Source organism: Scleropages formosus, chromosome 22 (assembly GCF_900964775.1).
Source record: "Scleropages formosus chromosome 22, fSclFor1.1, whole genome shotgun sequence".
NCBI classification, from domain to species: domain Eukaryota; kingdom Metazoa; phylum Chordata; class Actinopteri; order Osteoglossiformes; family Osteoglossidae; genus Scleropages; species Scleropages formosus.
In genome coordinates, this window is record NC_041827.1 from 9,625,404 (window position 1) to 9,640,029 (window position 14,626).

The 14,626-nt window shown below is 43.7% G+C and overlaps 1 protein-coding gene across 5 annotated transcripts in view; it reads right to left on the reverse strand.

The window, feature by feature from the left end:
* Window positions 1-9,972, reverse strand: part of LOC108918469 (histone deacetylase 7-like) — a 45,844-nt gene extending 35,872 nt beyond the window's left edge. For 4 of the 5 annotated variants that reach the window (XM_018725750.2, XM_018725751.2, XM_018725747.2 and 1 more), the window contains exon 1: window positions 9,553-9,972. The gene's annotated coding sequence lies outside the window, so the exon portion shown is untranslated. Of the gene's footprint in view, window positions 1-7,820; window positions 8,233-9,552 lie in introns of those variants that run through there. The other variant, XM_018725749.2, reaches the window with a different exon arrangement.
* Window positions 9,973-14,626: the final 4,654 nt, after the last annotated feature.

Sequence of the window (14,626 nt, forward strand, 5' to 3'; positions counted from 1 at the left end):
GTGGTCAAAGTCACCACTTTCCACTTAAGGGACTGAGCCTTGCATTCCACCTCCTGCTGTACTACCCTTGAGCTGAGTTCATACCTGGAAATAGATTCTGTAAAAATTACCCAGCTATATAAATATGTACGTCATTATAAATAGCTGAATATTATCAGTTGTTTTAGTGAAAAGCATCAGGTAAATGAATAAATACAAATGTAAGTTGAGGAGTGTTCTCTTGTCCGTAGAACCCTTCTAGAAAGGATGTTTCTGAATAGTGCCAAATCAGCCTAGGCTCTAAGGCTCTAACACATGTGCAGAATACATTGAAAATACCATAAAGATAATATTCAGCAGCTTCTGTAGTTCTTGGATACAGAAGCAGTAATATCACCTGGTGTTTGTATAATACGAAACATATTCAAAGGAAACACATAACTAGTTATAATTCTGTGGCTACAGGACCATGTGTCTCCTGTGAATATCAATATTCTGTTTTTCAAAGATGTATAAAATCCATTCAGGAAACAAAGTTGTTACAGCTAAAGTACAGAAGAACAGGGGAGATCTGTTTGAACTGGCTCACATGGTTATATGTCTCTGTGTTTGTACATTTTGAAATAGGCTGGCAAGAAAACACCTATTACTGTTTTTTTATTCACTAGGTTGCCTTAAAAAAACCCATTTAATGCCTTCATATGGATTTGATGCATGTGTAGGAAATATGGAGAGGAGAGAGGGCAGCAGACTAGAGCAGGACAGGGAGTTAGAGGAGGCAAGGAGAGGGAAAGTAGGAATTTGGGGTGGAGGAAGAAGAATGAGGGAAGAATGGAGAAGGAATATGTACTCCGGATGTGTGTGTGTGGGGGGTGTGGGTGCCAGTGGGATCCCTGTCTCAGGAAGCCATGCGGAATGTCAGGAATGCTGGCAGCGCCAGCAGCTCTGCCAGAGCAGATGGCCAACAACCGAACGGAGGGCTGGTGCGAGAGGGTGTGACCCTGTTGGAGAAGGGTGGGGCCCGGGGGTGAACTACGTGAGACAAAGCCAAGTACAAGGAAGGGGAACAGAGGGAGTGTGTGGCATGGAGTTCAGCTTTGTCCTCTCCACCAAATATGCTATAAATGCTCCAGAACTGCCAAAAACACAGTTACTGTATATTCACTAATACAGTAAAACATAATTCATATATAACCTTTTATTGCTGCTGTTCTATCAGACAGTGGCCACTATTTTCAAAAGTTAAAAATGTCACATAATAGTTTAGAACTTTTTGAAAATGTTGGAACATGATCCTTCGAATTATGAGTTCAGGACATAATTTAGGCATTAATATTAAAGCTATAACAAAGCTACTCTTTTTATATGTATATATTAAATTATAATCAGTATAACAGCTGTAAAATAAGAAAACAATTTTAATTTAAAAGAAAGTTTTTTTTAAATTATTGATACTTTACTTTCGCAGTTTCTAATGCATATTGAGATGGCAGTGAAAATTAGTTTTTTCTTCAAAATGTGGCTGAACTTGGCTACGCCATTTCTTATGAGGCCATGGAAAAACATATGATGTCAACTGAATATAGTAGAGCAAAACTGGTTATGTGCAGTCTCTGATTTTTACAGCTTTCTCATTTTATGTTGTTTTAAAGATATTTTTAGAAACCCACTACTAATTTATATATACTGAGATGAGTAAGGCTACTCATTTGAGTACATATGCAGTAAACGAGGAAGTTACACCATGGGCGTCTGCTACAAATTTTTAATGTTTTATGACATCTTATATGAAACCCCGAAGCCTTGTGGGGGTGCACAACAGTTTCTTTTTACAAAGTAAATGTAGGTGGCTGTTCATTACAGACCCTTTGCCACTGCTGTTGAACATTATTTGCAAGGTGGAAATTTATTTACACTTCTGATAATAACCTACATGAAAGTAACACCATCAAAATTCAGTATCAGCTTGCACTGCACAGCAGAAGGACTGCTCTCAGTGGTAGAATACCATAACTGTAACGAACCCTGAGGACATGCCGAGAGGTACTGCAAAACAGTAACTGCAGCCCTGTGCTTCTAAATATAGAATTCCAAAACAGTGCAACAGATGCAGCTGGAACGCAGAACACCCGCTTCTTTCAAGTGCAACAGCCCACCAAAGTGCAAGTACAAGGGAAGGAGACATTTATAAACACCCAGAGCTGCAAGTGACTTAATTATGGACTTCTGTTTCTATTTTAGGGTTTTCCTTTTCTTCTGAGATGAGGTGACTTAGATTGTACCACTGACTCTCACTGCCATTGTTAACATTTATCCATTTCTTGAAAGGGTGATTCACAGTTTGAATGTCTTCAGACCTGCAGCCCACAGAACTGTAGACGAGATGCCTTCTGCATTCACATGCAACACCCACATTTTCCACTGATTACCCTAAACCTCCTTTATCTGAATGGCAACAGAGTCTCAGCTGGAATCCCCATATGTACATGCATTATAAAGATATTGTAGCTGTATGAACATTCAAGAATGACATGTTTAACAAAATGTGAAAATTCCCTTTGACTTTCACAATATCTTTAACATGCAGGTGTCGCCACAACAATCCATGATGGTGAGTGTGGAAAAGAAATCTGTGACAGATTAAAAGGCACGTAGCAGCCGACATGACAATGTGACTCATCAATCTAACCACAGAAATTGTTTCTATTTATTCAAAACACGGAGATCCAGTCACATCAATGATGACTTCATGAGTTCACCATTCTTATCTAACACACAAATAGATATACAAATCTCACCTTTAGCCACAGTAGATGTCTGTATAGAGCCAGAAAAAAAATGTTTCCCTTGTTTGTCCGCTGTTATTTGTCTAATATCTGTATGTCATTAAATGCAAAATTTAGATCTGGCAGTCAGTGCACTTTTGGTTAATTTTTTTGCTTTTTGGGTAATAAATAGCACTATCACACAATATAATCTTTATTTTTTTCCAACATATATTTTATAGAGTTGATAATACACAATACACACATTGTCGAACCGCTTGTCCCATACGGGGTCGCGGGGAACCGGAGCCTACCCGGCAACACAGGGCGTAAGGCGAGGGGACACACCCAGGATGGGACACCAGTCCACCACAAGGCACCCCAAGCGGGACTCGAACCCCAGACCCACCAAAGAGCAGGACCTGGGCCAACCCACTGCACCACCGTACTCCCCTATAATACACAATAGATGGGTGTAATATAATATATTCATTGTAATATACACACACACACACACACACACACACACACACACACGGAACCGCTTGTCCCATACAGGGTCACGGGGAACCGGAGCCTACCCGGCAACACAGGACGTAAGGCCAGAGGGGGAGGGGACACACCCAGGACGGGACGCCAGTCCGTCGCAAGGCACCCCAAGCGGGACTCAAACCCCAGACCCATTGGAGAGCAGGACTGCGGTCCAACCCACTGCGCCACCGCACCCCCCTCATTGTAATATATGTAATATAATATCACCTTTTTACTTATTTTCACAACATATCCTGCAAGTGCAAAGCTGAGAAAATTAACATGTTAGAAAACAAGGCAACTTAAAATGACAGCCTAGTAGGAAGCGATAGATGATCTAGTAGAGGGGTGTCAAACTTGTTTCATAAAGCAGGCCCAATAAGATCCATGACACTTTCTGTGGTCCAGCTTTCATATTTTTGTATGAGCAATAATGACTAGCAGTGTGGGTAAGTACAATTCATAGCCACTGCAAGTTATTAAAGCTATACCCACCTGTACTCCTACAGCGCTGTGTAGTGATTCAATATTGCTCCTTCGCTAGGCCGTATCTTTGACAACCGTGCACTACTAACCAGTTTTGAAACAGTAAATATAAAAGCATCACATCATGTCATAACATTTTGCAGTTTATTTATGTTTCTGCTTGCTTTGTGAAGCCCGAAAGCACTTAGCTTGGACAGCAATGTTACATTTTGGGGCAAACAACTGAGCAGCAACAAGCTTTGGAATAGGGCTCGAACGAGCGTCACTGATTTGACATCGATACTGTTCCATCCTGCCTCAACCAGTACTGTTGGTGGAAATGTTACTAACTGAGGTCTCGGGAGATGCTACTCAAGGAGCAAAAAGGTCATTGTTCCTTGTCAAGTCTTAGCGGTAAAAATTCACAAAATATGTACACACAACAGTTAAGGCCATAGAACACAGGTAACTATATGAGTACCAGTAGTGACAACATGATTCCCTGATGGTCACTACACTAACACACTCTGTAATGCATAATTACAAACTTAAACACACACTTAAATGAAAAACAACAGCAAATTCCATTAAACTTGTTTAAAGGCGGTTGAACCTGAGTAGCATTGCATCATGGGACAGCCACTGTTGCCTCATTATTCATCACAGAAAACAGCTGTCCAAACATGGATAAAATTATTGCAGCAAAGTTGTTAAACTGGGCTATTTTGAACCTCTGCAGAAATAAAATGTTAAATGCATCTGTATCAACAGTTATGTTGCCATAACAGGTCAAGGGGCAATAAAGCCGTGTTCTTGGAGTGCCCCCATTAGTAACACCACCGCTGCTCTAGGAAGAGATGGAAATAAAGTGCACAATTTAAATATCCCCGTATAATGTAAGCATCTTTCTTGAACCTCTCCTATTCCACCAGCCTCTAGTAATTTCCAATTTCTTAATTTGGTCCTGTTTCCAAATTTATTATTGGATGGGACAGTTCTGGAGTCATGACTCACCACTTCAGTGAAGGCACCATATATATTGTGCAACTAAGGATGTAAAAGAACTCCAGATTCCATACAGCACCATGCCTTGAGAGATACTGCATCCTTATTCACTTCATCATCATCCTTAGGTCTGCAGGAACCCCATCAGAATTCCTGCAGACACTTGTTCTTGTACTATCAGCACACTGCCTGTGAGCAAGGTAAGGCTCCCAGTGCCTTCCAATGATAACGTCTCGGCTCTCGTCAAAAGGGACCGTACTGTGCCACAGTTATGCTAAGACAAGTGAAAGAAATCCACAATACTTTTGTGCATATTCCCAGGCTTCAAAAAAAATCCCACTTTCCAAATTTTTCCATTCCCAACTCACATTTTCACAAGGGACATGTGTTAATCCAGTTGACAAATATCTGTTAATGCAATTCAGGCAAGCATCTGTAAAAAACTGTTTTCAGGTGCAATCTGACAGTTTTACATCCATGCTCCAAATTCTCGCATCAAATTCAGCGGCAGGGATGCAGTACAAACATCTGCACACAAGAGGGAGACCAGATCACCGCCAGAATTTTGCTCTGTTATTCTGTATGTTAAGTGCTTCATTAATCCTTCATTACCAAGAAACTCCCTCTGTTCTTGTATGAGACACCTTCACTGCTTTAGAGTCCTATCCCATCATGGCTTTCTGTACAAGAGCAAGTGCCAAGAATGTATCAAATTAACTCCTCTTTGATTTCAGTAGCCACCCCAAGATAGGGAATCTACCACTGTTCTTTGCATCAGCTATGACATAACCCAGTGGTGCTCTGATGAGGCTTTCTGGAACCTGCTCAGATACCAGAAGCTGATAATACTGACCCTCTCCCCCCACTTCTCTCCGCATTAGAAGCAAGCTGTTGCTCAGCCCCCCGACTACGTAGCTGTCTGCTGCTGTCCTTATGCAGATATGTTTGACAAAGAAGGCAAAATTTTGAGCTCTCCTTGAGGGATAAGCTTTGTCTTACAGCTGACCACCCCCCTCCCTCTTCAAAAAAGAAACTTTAGGTGCAAGTCATTGTCAAGGAACAAAAGTGAAATCACCTGTTCGCCAAGGTGAAATGCGATGTCCTAAAGTCCTGACCCTGGCAAGAAGCAGATCCTTAGTCCTCTCTCCCGTATAATACAAAAGAACAAAACTACATGCCATTAAATAAATTCTAGATTATTATTTTGTTGACAAGGCAGGGTCTTTTTATCTAAAGTTTGCATTTAAATGCAAAATGGGTTCAAAGAAAATTTAATCTTATTCATTTTCACATTGCAGCACTCCTTGTGGTTGCACTCAAAGATTGAGTTATTACCCATTCCTCGCCATACTGTATTAATTATGACGCATCGCAGTTCATTCTCTTCAAGGAAGGAATGCTACACTAAGAGGAAATGATGCAGTCGTGTATTCTTTCATCATCAAATAATGCCTTTTGGGCCACAGCAGGTTGCTGACAGTTAGTAATTTCACCTTGTTCCAATTACTGCACGGAGCAAAAGTGTACACACACAGCTTGCACAGAGAGGTCACATGATGAAATGGTGTACCGCACACCATCAGTACATAGGCATAGTTAGAAAATACAGCAAAATCGCAGGATTCACTTCAAAATGAGACTCGTGCACTTCCATCAGGTATGTAGTTTAATGTACTGCAGACTATTAGAAAACTCCCTTCAGATGTATGGCAAGGGCAGGCTCGCTGAGATTGGGGACAGGAAATCAACTCTTCCTGTCTGGTCAGGAAGGGCTACCTCCACTACCCTCGATCACAATCAGCTCAGCAAAACACATTTTGCATGTAGGTGTAACTGTGTATGAAAAATCTCACAGTAAAAGACAGGCCATATTTAAAAATATCCAGTATGTCAACATATTCTGTTCATCTTTTTGTCCAGATTTATTCCTATTGTTCCATTTTTCCCGAGAACCTTGAACAAATAACTCGGTATCATAGAGACGTGACAGTAGGTGTGAGAATCAAGAAGTAATGATTTTTTTTTGGAAATGTAAGTACACCCTAACAGAACTACAGGCAGTGTCAGTTAAATTTTCATAGTACTTTGACATTTACAAACTCAACAAGATGTGAACTATAAAAAAAAATTCTCTTTTGCTGCCTAATATCATATACAATACAAAATTTATGTCGGCAACCAGAGAAGTAAAGGCTGTTCTCATATTGTATTCTCTGTGAAGAACCATTCTCTTGTCAGACAGCGGTAGCTTGTGTGGAAAAGTGGGAAGTAACAGTAAATGAGGAAGAGGAGAAGGGTAAGAAGGGAAAATAGAAGATTCTAATGCTTTGTAACATTTTTTGTAGATTTGCTAAAATATGAGGAGTAAACACAACTCCTTTCACACTCCTCTTACACTATGACTTCCTTGCACTACTGTAAACATTCAGTCAGGTTATGTATGGAATGTCAGCAGCTGTTGCAAGAGATAAGAGGAAAATAATATTATTGCAGAATTATTAGTTTGTCTTTTCTTATTTCCTTATAAACACTGTTAAAGACGTATTATCATTGGGAGGACACCACTGCCCAGTTAGAGCAGCACACTGAATAATATAAAGCAATGTGCAAAGAGACCTCAGCTGTTTTCTCATTTGTTTTAACATACGTAGCTAGGGGGGTAAACAAAGACCTGCTGAAGAACTAAACCTACATCATTTGTGACTGTTAATCAATGCGATGACATAGACACTTGCTATTGCTGCTTGCAGTTGGAGGTCAGTGCCAAGCACTCACATAACAGCATTTTTACTTTTATAGACTGATGACTAGAGTATAATATAATATAATATAACCAACACTAGACATTGTGCATGTACCCCACAGGCTGAATATCAAATTCCCACCTTCAGATGTGTGACTGCTTAACAGAAAGTCATGTTTTCTCCTTTACTTGTTCATTCTGTGATGCCTAAATGTCCTTGTCATTTTAAAATTGAAAAGTGAAGAGACATTGTGTTGATTGATTCAGACTTTAAAAAAATCACCCCAAATCAATATGTACATTTTGCAGAATTGAAAGCCTTAAAATCTTACCTTTGAGGTCTTTCTAAGTGTGCAGGCCAGTGACGCTTTGATCCCTTCAGTTATAGTTACCGTTGAGTTTCTGGACAGCTGATGACTGAGCTGTAGTTGGATGCCATGACCCCAGTCCAAACCACTGTGTAAAGAACGTTTCACTTTCCAACTTTAAGTATCTATAAAGGGCTTTAGGAATGCTACAGGCTGTAATTTGTGTTTGCCACCCATAACCCAGCACTCAAAACGCTCTGCAGCATTATTGTCAAAAAAGCAAGTAAATGTGATATACAACACGGCTACCTCACAGAGGAACGCCTTGCAGAATGAGAGTGAAAACAACACCAAGAGAAAAAAAAAATGCTTCAGCATTCAATGGAGAAGTGACAACATGAGAGCAACAAGAGCCTGGCTCGCGGAGCAGGGCGAACACAAACGCGATAGATCGGCAAACGCGGGTTAGTTTCCTCAAGGTATCACAGCAAGTGTTCAGCTTGCGTATCTTCACAAACGTCTCAACACATGCTCCTTACCACTGATGTGCACGCTGTATGCGGCAGCTGGATGCGAGCCTTCACCAGCACAAGCTGACAGACAGAAAGGGACAATGAGAATTTAGAGCCAAGACTGACAGCGAGACCCTCGTGCTCATTTACAGACAGACAGAGAGCAGTTGATCGTGGCGGAACAAGTGAGCAAGACGGTTTAGATGTTGTGTTGAGTAGTGGGACTGTCCTATCAAGAGACAGACACACCGAGGGAGAAAGAGAGCGGAAAGCCAAGACAAAGAGACACTGACGGAGGGAGCTCGGAGATGTGTTTGGTTGTGGGACTGTCATACATACCAAAAGACGGAGGGAGAAGGATGCAGACCCAGACGCCCCCCCTCCCGGCTCCAAACATGACAACACGGCGGCCGCAGTTCACTTCATTCCAGCCCTCCACGCCTCTCGAAACAAGCCCCCTCCCTCCTTCCCCCTGCCTGGTCTGCCCACCAACATAAACTTTGGGGAAAATATGACAAAACAAACGAAAACAAGCCGAGTGAGGAAATTCCCTTTTTTTCTTCGCCGCTTTTGCCATTTCACGAATTCTCGGTTTTTGTCCCGAGATGCCAGATTTCGCCGCGATAGTGTGCTCGTCCTCCCCGCTCACATGAACAGCTCGCGTAGTCAGGCTGCCTTACAGGGTAGAAGGATCTGTTTCCAATTTTCTCCTCTCTAACTTCACAAAAAAGTCACCTCCAAAACCAACAGGAGGAGGAAAAAAGAAACACTGATCTGCCCAACTTCTTTTTCCCACAACTGCTCGCGTTAAGCTGTCCGGGTTTACCTCGGTTTCCCCTGGAAGGATCGGCATGTTTCTGAAAAATCTGCAGCTAAACGCGACGCCAGAGCTGCTGCCGCAATTAGCAGAGGTCAGTTTCTGTCAGTTGAGCTGGGGTGTGTAGATGGGGGGGAGCGGAGCACCGGGCTCGGTGGTGTGACCGATATCGTCCGCTCATTGCCGAGAAGAATAAATGCACAAAAACACCACCAGCACAGAACATCGCAGCTGGGAAAGGGGTCCCAGAGAAACCTCTTCCGCATTGTCCGTTCATTTCGAGCACCTTCACCTGCACCCACGCCCCCGAGAGACCACGCTTGGGACGAAACTTCTTCCCTGTTATCACGTCTGTCGCCCTCCTGTAGAAGAGCGCCCAGCTGACGCGCGGACGATCGCACAACGGTCAAAGAGCTGCGTTACCAACCTGTGGTGTGGGCATCCAGTTTGAACACTCAGCGCTGCTCCACCATCAGGCCAGTCCCGGAGAGGCTCAGGGTCACCCCCTTCTCACTGACGGAGCAAAGACAGAGCAGGGGTCCCGAAAAAGCGCATAAAGTGAGAAGGAGTGAGAAAGAGACTTGGCGTTCTGGGCTGACTGACTCTCCCTCCTTAGAACGTGCACACGCAAACACACGCGCTCTGGCAGTTGGTCTCCTGTGTCACCGCGGAGCAGCGTGTCAGCCTTGCCCTAGAGCTTGAGCTGAACCAAATGAATAGGGGAAAATAAAAAGAAGAGAGTGAGAGAGTGTTAAAGGAGGGAGGAAGAGAGCGAGAGAGCGGGGGGGGGAGGGACTGTCTCTGAAGAGATTGGAGGCAGACTTAGACAATGGCAGGAAACCCTATATCAGGGTGTAAGGGACCAAATTAAAAATAATGAAATTATATAATAACAATAATAAAGACATTAAAAACATTTCACGCACAATACATCGGTCTGGAGCAAAAAAAAATATCCTGAATTTAGACTGTCTTAAGGGAAAGGGATCTGTTTTTGGCTCCTGTACTGTTCTGCAACAGAGACGAACAAACTCGATAACATAGGGTGGGGCTGTAAGCGGGTTGGCTGCACGGTCCGGAGGATTTAACCTCAAGTTCAAATCTTTATGTTTTTTTTTTCCTCCATCATTCCAGAGTACATAATTTGTTTGTGTGATGTGAAGCTTTCAAACTTTTACCAGCCGCACACCCTGGAGTGTCAGGGCTTCTTGGGGTTTGGGCAGGGGGTTGCAGCCGCTCGACGAGCACAAGGAGGTGAGCGGGTCCTACCCCTAAGTCCTCCTGATACGGTGATAGCTGCTGCATGAAATTCAGCATGTAGAATGTGCCTTTTCACTTCAGGTGTCGGTCCTCAACGAGGAAACACTCAAACTGTGAAGACAACGGTGATATGACGAATTAACTTTTTCCATCATTTATCTCTGCAGACCAGTGACAGTTAGTCTTGCTGCCAGCTTACCTTTTGTCACAGGCTGTGATCTACATGGTACAGATTGGAACCATGACCCAAATCATGGTGACCCATCAGGAGGAGCATACCTGAGCCAGTGACAACACCCCAAAAAAAAAAAAAAATCAACTGTACTCAGAGCACTGCATGGACCGTGTTAGGGAACTGCCGTCACAGGGGGATCATAATCACTGGAGCTGCCCAGCTCTAATCTGTGGACACAAGGGCCGCATTCTTGCTTCAGCATAATTGCATACACAAGGAGACATGCTTCACCCCGGTAATTCAATCTTCTCTAAAGAGGGACACCGACCAGCGAAGAGGGGGAGCGCGAGAGGGAGAGATAAGAGAAAGAACGATACTCTAGGTAAAGAGACACATTGCGACGAACACAGGATAAACTGTACCTGTCACATGAGAAAATCATGTCACTTGGAAATGTTAGCCCAACAGGTGAGAAACCGATAGGTGAAGTGCACCTTGAATTCAGTGGAAAAAAACAAGAAATGCCTTCAGAAATGACACTCACTTCATGCTTTCGCCGGTTTGAAGAGTAGCAATGAAATACTCAGGTGTAACACCAATGTGCAGCGCCTTCAAAAGCTGCCAGGGATGGCAGACCAAAATTCATCACTAATGGCTTCTCGAGAAAAAGCCTATAACTTTTATAGCTGTTTAAAGGATGAAGGTTTCCTCTCATTAAAGACAATGACGAATCAACTGAAAATGATTCGCATAACAATTGAAAGGCAGAGAGACAACATGATGGGCAGAACAAGATTTTTTATACTATATTATACAAGAGTGTAATAGCAGGCCCTTCTGTCACAGTGAGGAAGCAGTGAATCACAGGCATGCCTTAAGAAAGCAAAAAAACCTTGATAGAGATGCAAGCAGCAGAAGTTTTTTTGCGTTTCAAATGATTTCATCCGACTTTCCAGCGTTAGTGGAAGCAGTAGAAGGGGATGAGGATGTGTGTCCATGCTGCATGTGCTGCTCTAATTTGGGAGCAGACATAGTCTGGAGAGACCAGTAACACAATACCGGGAACCGTCCAACTTCCTGACCACCTCCCACCTCCTTCTTGAGTGACCTTCCATCCCACATCTTCTGACCTTAGTAAGAAATCTAAAAACACCACACAGAGAGACACACACATACAAAAATACCAAACTCCCTCAACAGGACCAGGAATATCGGAGAAAGTGCAAAGACTAGTGCTGTTATTTAATAAATAATGCAGATTGATCACAGACCATACATGGTGTTATTTGCCAACATGCTCTGAGTGAAAGAACATGAGTGCTGCTCTATTACCACCCACTTCTGTCAAAAAAGCTCTGCTGAGAAGTCAGCGATTTAGAGTGACCATCAGACACTACAGGCTCTAAGTAGCGCACCCAGTGCTTTTACCAGCGCCTCCCCCAAAACCTACCAGCAACGGCCTGCTTGTACCTTGCGGAACGTGCTTCTAACAGGTACTGCACTAGTTCAAGGCAAAAAAATGTCAGGAACTGATTGCTTCATACCAAACCCAACCCTCCAGGATGGTTGTGTTGTCCATGAGCGAGGCGCCTTCCCTGAATGAGTCCAGGAAAAGCATAGAGCTTTACCGATGGGTTTGAAAGAAGCCTAAGTACTACACAGTTCTTCTTTGAAATTCCGAGCACTTTAAAAGGCAAAAAAAACCTTGCAGACTGCAAAATATCACATGAGCACGCTCCATTTAAATAGCCAGCCGCTTCAGCACATCACAATCTGTTAGAATGCGGTGTAGGGTCATGTATAAGGTCAGTGGAGGACATAAAAACATTGCTAATGTTAAGCTGTCAAAGAGGCCCTTGAATATTAATTTGTTCCTCTCCCTTCGGTAAAACTGCACTCTGCTGCCATCTGATATGACACAACATCTGGTGAACTTCCTGACAAAGTCACGTAAATATACAGACAAATAAAAGTAGAGTGATGTGCATAACATCCATGGGGTTTTGGGTTCACGTGAAGCTCTTGCTGACTTTCCAGTGTTTTCTTTGTACATTAATCTGCAAGTAATTCTCACACGGTGCTTGGTGGCACAATAGAGGAGGGGAGCAGAAGATCAGGTCAGTGTTTGTGTGGTCAGGTTCTGTGCTTTGCTGCCAAAAGCACAGCGCACCGCAGCGTGTCCCCAAGTACCTCGTCCTCACCTCAAGCCCCCTCATTAATGCGACGGATGCTTGCATAGGCTCGGGTTCAGATCTCCGCGGGATGGTTTTTTGGAAAAACAAACCGACAGTGCAAAACAACTCGGCCCGTGCTCCGCGAGCAGCTAATATCTGAACGGAGGTCTTGGTGCCACGCTTACTGGATGTGAAAGAAGCACCTCAGTTTTCCTCGTCTCTTAACACATATATACGTTGTAATAGTTTAGTTGTGATTAGCAAGAGTGATCCTTATGGCGAATATTCTAATTGAGAGAATTCGGTTTTCGTGACTGACGGTTAAGTCACGCCTGTTTAATCTTATGGGCTTGCGCATCAAGGAGATGCGGGGGCGCAGCAGGTTTGACCAGGGCCCGCTATGCGAGAGGTCTGGGGTTCAAGCCCTGCTTGGGGTGCCTTGCGGAGGAGGACCGGCGTCCCGTCCGGGGTGCATCCCTTCAACCTTGCGCCCTGTGTTGCGCTCAACAACCCTGGAACTCTAAGCTGGAAGCACTGCACACTCAAAGGCCATGGTCCCCAGAGTTTACAGACAGCAATTAAACTGTTTAAACAATTTAGGAATTACAGCGAATTACAGCAGTATTAAACTCGCTTGGAAATTTGAATTTCCACCATATTTTTTGTGCCCAGTACCTGAGTCCTGAGTCTACTGCTGCTTCTTAGTGCCTGTTGAACTCATCCATAGCTGCAGAGCAGGAAAGCCAAAGGGGCTTTCCTCTCTTTCCCTGGGTCCCATGACACACTCTTCCAGCAAAACACGCTTGCCGCCAACGCAAATCACCCGCTAATCCATTTATATGACATGAGACACATTTGTTTGCTCTGAAGGCACACAAAAATTGGATATACGTTGTCATTCCCGTGTCAGGTACTCTCATAAAGTTGGAATTTGCCAGAGAAGTGGTTCAAGCACTTTCTAGAATGTTCAGCCTTCCCCTTTAAACGAAAAAAAAAACTGACGGGGAAATTTTAAACACTTTTTTTTTTCCACCGAATTAAAACATCTACATAACTTGAGAGGGCCCCAAGTTCCGCTGTTTCGTAGATCACTGTTACGTCATCGCAATTAGGGTAAAAGAAAATATTCACACCCGAACGGCTCACACACTGACCCACTTTAGAAAGCACGCGCTCTACTGACTTGCCCATTATTCCATTTCCTCGGTTGTTCGCCAATTAGAGCGGAGCATTTAGAAACTTTTCTGGAAGGGAAAAACAACAGCGTAACGCAAATCCCAAGAATTCTAGAGTGAACCAGAAAAGCGCCCCATACGTAAATCAATCGACGTATAACCTTTAGGCGTCTTCATCCGACATTCTGCAAGGAGAAGGTTATGAAAGGTGGATGAGTGCATTCTGGGAACAGCTGTGTGTCCCCTACTGAGGATCGGTGTTCCTAGTGACCACGCAACACATCTGTAAACCCCGGTTCCTCACGGAGCTGTCAGCACGGGGGTTAACTAAGAGTTACCCTCGGCGACCGCGCTCATCTTTCACGTCTTTCGGATTGAAGAAGAGCTCAAAGGTGACAAATAGGCGAGCGCGAGCAGAACCCCGACGTGCCTGAGGAACGCGGATGGATTCGCGTCATCTGGAAAAGGACAGCCGTGAAAGGGAGGGAAGGGCGAGCTGAATAAAAAGGTACACGTGGGCGTGCTTCCTGGCTCTGTACTTTACCGGAGCGCTCACTGGAACGCCGGAACTCGCGCTCGCAGCACAGGTGACGGTACCCCACGAGAAAGAAATGTTGTAAAAACAAGGCGCTTTTTCTACTCGATGTAGATTTAATTGTCAATCTGCCTTAAAATAACAGCAAAAACTTCCAAAAGAGTTGTGCCGGTGGGGGAGGT